The sequence below is a fragment of the Monopterus albus genome, unplaced genomic scaffold (assembly GCF_001952655.1).
Source record: "Monopterus albus unplaced genomic scaffold, M_albus_1.0 scaffold77.1, whole genome shotgun sequence".
In the NCBI taxonomy this organism is placed as follows: Eukaryota; Metazoa; Chordata; class Actinopteri; order Synbranchiformes; family Synbranchidae; genus Monopterus; species Monopterus albus.
In genome coordinates this window covers 485,892-494,865 of record NW_018127957.1, presented here as the reverse complement: position 1 = coordinate 494,865, position 8,974 = coordinate 485,892, and the positions used below count along the sequence as shown (strand labels likewise).

General features: G+C 42.0%; 1 long non-coding RNA gene across 1 annotated transcript; it reads right to left on the bottom strand.

Annotated features, from left to right (window-relative positions):
* Positions 1 to 306: 306 nt before the first annotated feature.
* Positions 307 to 2,521, bottom strand: LOC109963695 (uncharacterized). The gene is made up of 3 exons (XR_002275430.1): positions 2,267 to 2,521; positions 1,686 to 1,816; positions 307 to 1,488 (listed from the first exon to the last, which is right to left on the bottom strand). It is a non-coding gene; the product is annotated as an uncharacterized LOC109963695 (long non-coding RNA).
* Between the last annotated feature and the right edge of the window lie 6,453 nt (positions 2,522 to 8,974).

Below are 8,974 nucleotides of genomic sequence, written 5' to 3'. Positions count from 1 at the left end.
AAGCACACATGTCCTTAAGGAGATAAACAGTTTGATACCTCAATGGCCCTTCTAGGTGAAAGTATGCTGCAGAAATTAGATGCCGAAAAACAGTGGTAGAAACCAGAATAATAAAGAACTGCATAACATAGTGTGGATGCTTACGCATCCACACAATAAGAGGACAACATAGTGTGGATGCTTGTCAGCATCCACACAATTATTCAAAATGGTTGCTAACATCACTATACAAAACTGACATAACCAAACTTGACAGCAGTGTAACTTATTTGATTGACAGATGACAGGACAGTAATCATTTGGTGTTAGAGGACGTGTTTATCTGGTTGGATTGATCCCTGACAATATAAAATACAATATCATTATCATGATACACAATAGCCTTTATAAACATTAAACCAAGTTACAGTGAAAGACAATAAAATATCAGTGTCATGAGCAGCCTCTGCTAACCACCATGACTGATTACTGGGCTACTCTGTTCTTCCCTACCACAACCCCCCCATCCTAATCTTCCCATCATGCTGCAGGCAACTAAACAGATCCTTTGTTTTGGTGCCATAAAAAAGCAGACTTTGTTCTATGCTCTCTCTTCCTCTCTGTCATCCACCTCTCCACCCAACCCTCCCTCCCTCATTCCACCCAACCAGCAGATGGTTAATGATTCATGGACTGCATGCACACATGCTATTGTGAGTGAGCATTACACTCTGAACGTGCAGCGAGCAGGGTGAATACTCTGTGTTGAAAGGTCGGCCGATATGGGTCTGTTAAAGACTACACCACTTGTTGGTTGTTGACAGTTGATCATTTGTACTAATATGATTCTGTTACATTTTCATAGCATAAAAGTATTAGAACCATATAGAACCTGATCACAATGCTGCCTTGGTATTAGGTTAAAATACAATGAATGGCAGGAGTTTTGATCACAGTATGGTCAACATCAACATGATATATCAGTGTTATGTTGCTTTATGCAAGACATGTAGGAGTGTGTCTGTGCGATGACAGAGAGAAGTTTTTATCAAAGTCAGAGCAGTGCTTAGCCTTCACAGTTTAGCCAAAGCCTTGCTGACTAGCCCTATTGTGTTTTTTGATTGTTTGTTTGTTTCTTGTCATTAAAACTCAATCTTATAATTTCCCCTCAGTCTTCTTCAGCATCTCTTTTCATGCCCTGCCTCTCTTTATAAACTAGGGATGCACCTCTACTCAGGTTACGGATCTGCCTCCTGCCACCCCCTATCCACCACCTTCACAACTTCACATGCACTCCAAAAAAAAAGATGACACCAGCAGCTGCCCATTAGTCTCCTGAAAGCTGTTCTGCTCAACAGAACCCTACAAGGTGACAGTTTGTTGGAAGGAAATGCAATTGTTTCTCCAGCCCCTCCTTCCTCTGGTCGGAGACAGACAGTGGAGGGAAGTGATTAAACCAGTGTCTGTAGGAGCGGCAAGTTTCATAGCCCCCTATCAGTATGATGGATTCTAGTAAGAGGAGACACACAGTCACATGATATCAGACATACTTCATTTTACCATCTCAATCTAAAAACAGTGCAATGTAAAGCCAAGGCTTTCTGGGCTCCTGTGCGCATTAAAGAAATGACAGTAAAACCAATAAAGGAGATCACTACCAGCAGTCTCTCAGCACTTTCCCTCCTCCCAGGGAGTGGACTACCTACCACAACACACAGCAGTTTCTTATCCACAGTCCGCTGGCATTACTCTCATTCCATGCATTTGTGAGTAGCACACCGGTGGGAAGGAAATTCAAAGAATTCACTTTGGATGTGAATGTGGCACCATTTCATTGCTTCAGAGGAGAGCAGAAGAGAAAGGCTGTAACCTGGTGATTGTACAAACTGGCCAGTTCATGTTAGCCCATGCTTTTCTAAGTCTTCTCCTGATTTTGTATGCTACAGCCTATTTACTATAGAAAAGTGAATTATTTGTTCAATCTGTTCTGTATGTAAATGGTCGTGCTATACTTATATAGCACGTTTCTACGCTTTACAGCACACTCAAAGCACTTTCACACTACTTGACCATTTACCCATTTGCACTCCCAAACGCTCACACACCGGTGTTATCACCGGGAGCAACTGGGGGTTCAGTGTCTTGCTCAAGGACAAGCTTGGAATCGAACCACTAATCCACTGCTTAGGAGACTGTTCTGCGTAGCTCGACTTCCCATATTTACGTTTCTGTTTACCTGTTCTCTTCCCACTCCTCTGTCACCGCTATTAGTCCTTATTCCACTCACCTGTGCTCATTATCCCCTGGACAATCAGTCTCCACACCGTTCACCTGCTGTTCATTATCGCTCCGTCCAGTCCTGTATTTATACACCTGTTTTCAGTTAACTTGCTGCTGGTTTATACCCTTAGTATGTGTGCATGTCCCGCGATTACCTGGCTTCGACTACGTGTTCTGATCCTGCTCCATTCATTTCTGTTTTGCTACAGACTGCACACTCCCAAGACTAAGGTACCCTTATTTATTTTGCTCAATTGAGTGAAACGGCCACATCGTTTTAGGCCTTCACGCTCACAAGCATCGACTCGCCGCGTTTGGGGATTGCCACCACGACAGGCATCGGAGACCTTACGGCCACAGCTTCGAATGGCCGCATGTTTTCCAGTATTGCGTAATCTGTCTTCATTATTATTATCTGTATTAAAGTTGTGCCTTAGTTCATCTTTATCACCGATTGTGAGTGTTTGAGTGGTGGCATCCCTTGTATAAAGCTGTATGTACCTCAGGTTGGTGTAGCGTGTGACAGTATGAGACGCAAGACTCTCTAGACATCACTTTTACATAGTTATCCTACCGATTAACCGAACTCAGAGCCCTCCCTGTAATTCTGGTGAGTCAGGTGGGCTACATATATTTCCTTTACAATCCACCTTATCAAAATGGAAGATTACATTTCCAAGCTGAGAAAATTCGCAAATCTGGACTTTCAATCAAAACATTTTTGACAGTCTGGACATTTTTGTCCAGAAGGATCTTCTTTATTGAAAAAATTTGTTTTAATATTGGATTCGAACAGTAAAAGGGTTTGTAATAATACCAGCTGACAAATGGATTTCGTGTACAAGTAAAGGTAAGACCATAAACTTTTATTATTTCTAGCTAGAAATAAGCTCAACTGGAATAAATTTTCACCTCAAATTAAATATGGTCACAATTGTGTGAAGAATGCTGATATGAGATATAAAACATAATGCATTGTCTGTTAACAGACAATTTAACGGTTCATTTGTATTTGTAAATCTGACTGTAAAAGAGTTAGTGCCTCACCAGCTGTCAACCTCACCGCACGTCACTGGAACTGAGACTCTTGCGACTTGGGCAGATCCAGAGTTCAGCCATTTGGATGTGGAGAGGTCGAGGTCACCACAGACCACCTGCTGCCTCTTTGAGCTGACCTGAGGCCTGCCACCGACAGATGATGAAGAGGCTGTGTGGCTGGAGGGCTCTCAGAAAGCACGGAATAGAATGACTCCAGAAGAACAGGGAGACTGTCTGAGACTTTTGGTTTTGACAGAGCTTTCATTCAGCAGCATCTGCCTGTCACTGCTGTTTGTGCCCAGCCAGATTCAATAGTCTGAAAGATTCAAGAGTCATTCACAAGAAAACAAGCCTTTGCTTTATGATTTGGTCAGTGAACTTTGGTCAGCACTCAAACAGTGCTGACTTTATGTGAGTACATTCACTTTATGGAGCATGACATGCTTACAAAATTGTGCTTCAGGAAGAACTGGTGTGTTATGATGTCGAGAAACCTAAGGGGTATCAAAAAGCAGACTTGTGACCAAGTGGTCATCAGTAGCAATCTCTAAATGTGTGCTGGGACCCTGAGCAAGGAACCCAGAGCCCCAAAAGCTGTACTTTCTGTTCACAGCAAAATGCTCAGAATGCTTCAGACAAAGTGACTGGTGGATTATCAGCCACCATCTGAAACCATCTTTTCAATGGTGGGATGACAATCTTAGTCATTCATTTTTGACCCACAGCTGCTGCACTTCTGCAGTGCGGATATGCATGAAATTCACTTTGTTAAATCATTATTCCAAAATACTGTGATAGACAAATGAAAGGTACAAGCTTGTGTGCATACAAAATTGAGGAAAGTAACGCCAACAGTGACAGTGCATTTCAAAATTTTGCCACATGCACCACCTGAAGCTGTCAGAGTCTCTCACCCACGGGGAGTGAGCGAATAAAGAACAGACCCAGATGGCTGACTTCGGTGCAAAGGATTTAATGGGTGCTATACAGTATATACAAGTGCAGTAGGTGTAACAATAGAGAAGGGAATTTATAGTCTATGGAACTAGACGCCGACCAGCACGGTGACAGTCAATCGCTTCCCCAGACATTTCTCTTCTAGTGCACTGATTTCCTAAGATGATCAGCCAATCAGAGTTGTCTCTCTCACCAATGGCCTCTGCTGCCAATTCAACATGCCGAATCAGCTGAAAAGCCACTGACAGGGTCCGACTAGTGCCAGTGGTGCGGGACACAGTGCAAAGAGCAAGGGCAACAGACGTTCACTGACAGCTCATCAGTGGCTGACAGCCGACCGTCAGCTTGGTGTCACAGGTCCAAGTCTTTTGCACATATATTATCCAGGTTTAAAAGTAGGCATGCTTTCAACTGCTCTCTCAAGCTCTCCTGCTTCCTTTGTCAAGTGACTACATCCATCACTTTTTGTGTGTACAATCAAATACAAGAATTCTTTCAAGAAGACACTTTCCAAAAGTGTATGTTATGTCCATTCAAACCATTCATCATCTACTACAGACTACAAAGACATGCAAACAACCAGCAGTGAAGTACACTGGAAAGACAATGGCAGCCAGTATGGCAGGGTAGATAGTTTGAAACACACTGAGTGGCTGACCTTCCCTACTAACACAGAGCCACTGCAGCGTAATTTTTGCAACGTTAAACGTTGCTGGAATGTCTCATGTAATGTGACAATCTACAAAGTGAAATTCCACAGATCCCGGCTCTTGGTGGGCGGCCTTCTGCCTTGACCAGTTGGGGTGAGTGGATAGAGGAGAGAGAAAAGAAAAGAAAAGCAACAAGACACAACAATCAAACACTGGGCAGATTGATGTGGCTGGTGACAGCTGATCAGAAACGTAGAGCTCCAGAGCCAGGGCAACCTGCAGAAAGGTACAGGGAGAGAGACAGAGGAGACACAGTTAGTGATGTGTAATGGGAGCATATAACAGCAGCAGAGAAGTACTATGGTTGATGAAATATGCTTTTGGACCATCTTGGATAATACTGAGTTTAATGGAATATTCATGCAATCAATCTGAATAAATGAATAAATGATGACTGCTGTGAATTCTTCCAGTGCTGACATGTGCTCAGTTGGGTTCTTATATTCATCATTCATCCAACAAGAAACTTTATTAATATCAGCTACCTGAAATGAAAGCTTTTGTCAGACTCTGGACCATATATGACAGTGTTTCATCAAGGCTGGCAATGTATACAATTTAAAAACCAAACTAACAACAAGAAATATGTTGATTCTCTGAGTTCTACTGATATATTTTATTACTGTTACATACATACCATTCTCCTGGCAGAAGCTGCTGTGCAGGCAGTATAGTCTGCTTACCTAACAACACTTTTCTTTTCAAGCACTATATTATTGCTGAGGCTGTTGTAATCCATTGTGCACTGTCCGGGGCAGTTGCTGTCTTTGCTGCCTAATGTGTCAAGGCCATTTACCTCGAGCAAAAAAAAGTACTAACAAGTAGGCAAAAATCCCTGCACATTGATTATTTTCTGCCACAGACCGTTTCTTGCAGGAGCAGAGGGAAACTGCATGGACACAGCCTGCAGAAAATCAATGCGCACTGCCTCTCCACCCCTCTACATGGTTATTATATATTTTACATAACTATATGACATCCGCTGTATGGGAAGATAAAAATATTCCAAAAAATGTGATAGGTGATGGGGAAGGTTGCTTAAGTGTAGCAATTTAACTTGGTGCAGCAAGTGAAATGAACCAATTGTAACCCAAATCTTGTGTTTTGCAACAACACATCATCACTGATAAGACACCTCTATGCTAAGCAACCTGTGATTTAAGTGCTGCTCATAATGCAGGGTGATCTGGAACTTCAGATGTGATTAAATGAGGTGTCAAACTTCCTGTCTCAGGCCCTTGATATTTACATGGTTGTTCATATGGACTATCATTTCTTTATCCAGCCTCCAGACATCCCTGGAAGCCTGCTTACCAGTTTTCACTTCCCTCATTAGCTCCCCAGTGTCTCAAAGGTCTCTGTCAGATTCTCTGATTCGCTGTAGTGTTTCAGTCATTTTTACTAGTGGTCCTCATGTTTACCTGTGTTTGGATTACTTACTTGGAGTCTGTGTGGATTATGATTTTGCCTCATCAATTTTCCCAGTGGACTTATTGTTCACCTTCATTTGGACTCATGTCTCCAGTGGTCCACCTCGCTCACTTTTATCTGCCTCAACTTTTACTTTGTCATGTTATCATTAAATGGTGCTACAGCATCTACCAGGCTGTCTGTCCTGTGTGTCCGCACTGGGGTCCTATTCCCTTGTTTGGCATTTTCTAACAAAAAACATGACATAAGAAATGTTTTCTTTTGTTTGTTGATCTCTTTTTCTTCATGTAGGTATAGCAATTTAGTGTATTTTTGTTATTAAAATGTTCATGGCTTCTATTGGCTTTATTACTATATGGCCTACAATTTATAAATTGATGAAAACTGGCTTTATCTATAGGTAATGAGTGTTAATGTTGTTTATCAGCTTCCAGTAGACAAAAGGAGCTTGATGAGGCCCTGGTGGACCCTGTCATCATAGAGTCACAACAGTTTTCTGCAGTGGAAAGAAGATTTGGGACTTTTTTTTCCCAATCTGAACCCTGATTTATAAGCTTCCTTCAAGGCATGCACTGAAGGAAATGGTTGGCACAAGATATGAGCAAATGAAAGGAAGTGTGGTGGCTGAAGTAAAGAAAATGACCTCATTGACCTTAACAGCCAACAGGTGGATCTTGATTAACATGGAAGCATACAGTATATTACTGTCACTTGCCCTTCCACTGCTGTCCTAGGGTTTTCTGTTGAAACACACACACAACAGAGAGCGTTAAAAAGCTCAGATTTTGCTGTAATCTTGGAGGAGAAGGGATAAAATCATATCTGATCACAGGCCACCCTTCCCATATCACTCAGTGTTCCAATTTTATCAAATGCAGCATAATAATTTGAAATTGACATAGCCTATGCTCTATAGTTGACTTTAATAGCTGCTGTGTGGCAGCATTTCAGCTTTCCCATTTCAAGAAATGACACGAATGGAAAGGAAACTGACAAATCATTTGCAAATACTGCTGGACAAAGGCAGTAGTAGCCCCATTTAGAACTGAGGCAATCCTGGATACATCTCACAGAAACAGTCTGGACATGGCTGAGTGCATCAATTTAACGGCAATGGACAAACTAACAGGACACACAAATGCAACACCAGCCATCTAATAACCACTCATAAAGTCTTTTCTCTTGAAAAAGTAAACCACATTGTTTGGAAAACACCACTGGTAAAACACAAATCTCACCTCTAGTAGCATAGTTTGGCCTCTTCTTCTCATTTTGCTGCACCAAACAGCAATTTGCTCACTGCTGAGAGCCCGACCCCGGGTTGGCATGGCCACCAAATAAAGAAAGTTAAACCTGCCTATGGGCTACTGAAACACTGATGTTCTGCTTTAACTATGACTTGTCTTTTTTACAAGATGGAGCTACTGTACTGCCATAATATGTTATTTCATTTCATAAAACAACTGCTGCTGACAAACAGTTCATTCTTCATCTTCTACTTTTGGCTGTTCCCGTTAGGGGTTGCAACAGCGAATAATCAGTTGCCACCAACTGATGATTCACAGGTTAAACTTGGCACGTTTTATGCCAGATGCCCTTCCGGATAATGTCCAATTTTAGAGTCGCCAATCAACCTAAGCTATATGTCTTTGGACTGTGGGAGGAAACCAGAGCATCCGGAGAAAACACACGCAGGCACAGGGAGGACATGCAAACTCCCCACAGAAAGGCATCGGGTCGGCCTGGGCTTGAACCCGAACAGTTCATTCATTCAGTGCCAATGAGAAATCATGCCAAGTTTTTGCACACGTCTGGTTACTACAATTTTAACAAAGAAGGAAAGCAGGAGGCCTTTAAGTGTTCCCGTTAGGGGTCGCAACAGCGAATAATCAGTTGCCACCAACTGATGATTCACAGGTTAAACTTGGCACGTTTTATGCCAGATGCCCTTCCGGATAATGTCCAATTTTAGAGTCGCCAATCAACCTAAGCTATATGTCTTTGGACTGTGGGAGGAAACCAGAGCATCCGGAGAAAACACACGCAGGCACAGGGAGGACATGCAAACTCCCCACAGAAAGGCATCGGGTCGGCCTGGGCTTGAACCCGAACAGTTCATTCATTCAGTGCCAATGAGAAATCATGCCAAGTTTTTGCACACGTCTGGTTACTACAATTTTAACAAAGAAGGAAAGCAGGAGGCCTTTAAGTTAAAAGAAAAATCATACCAAAAAAACAGTGATTTATTATTTAGTAAAGGGTAGTTTCCCCATGTTTTTTCTTATTTTTTTTTTAATATTGTGACAAATATTGTATCATTGACTTTTTAATTGTACTATGAATTTTTGTATTGCTACATCTCCAAATCTGGTGGTACAAAAGTCCCTGTCTCACAGCAGAGCGTTAAATGAGATTCAAGACTAGACACATACATAAACTTGTTTCATTCTTTGGTTCAAACAGATATGCCAGAGAAACTGTCCACCCTCCAGCAACAGATGGGGAGGCCCAAAATGAAACTTTTTCAGGAAGTTGAAACAAATTAGAACAGCACTTTCTTCATGCTCCAATGGCTGCAT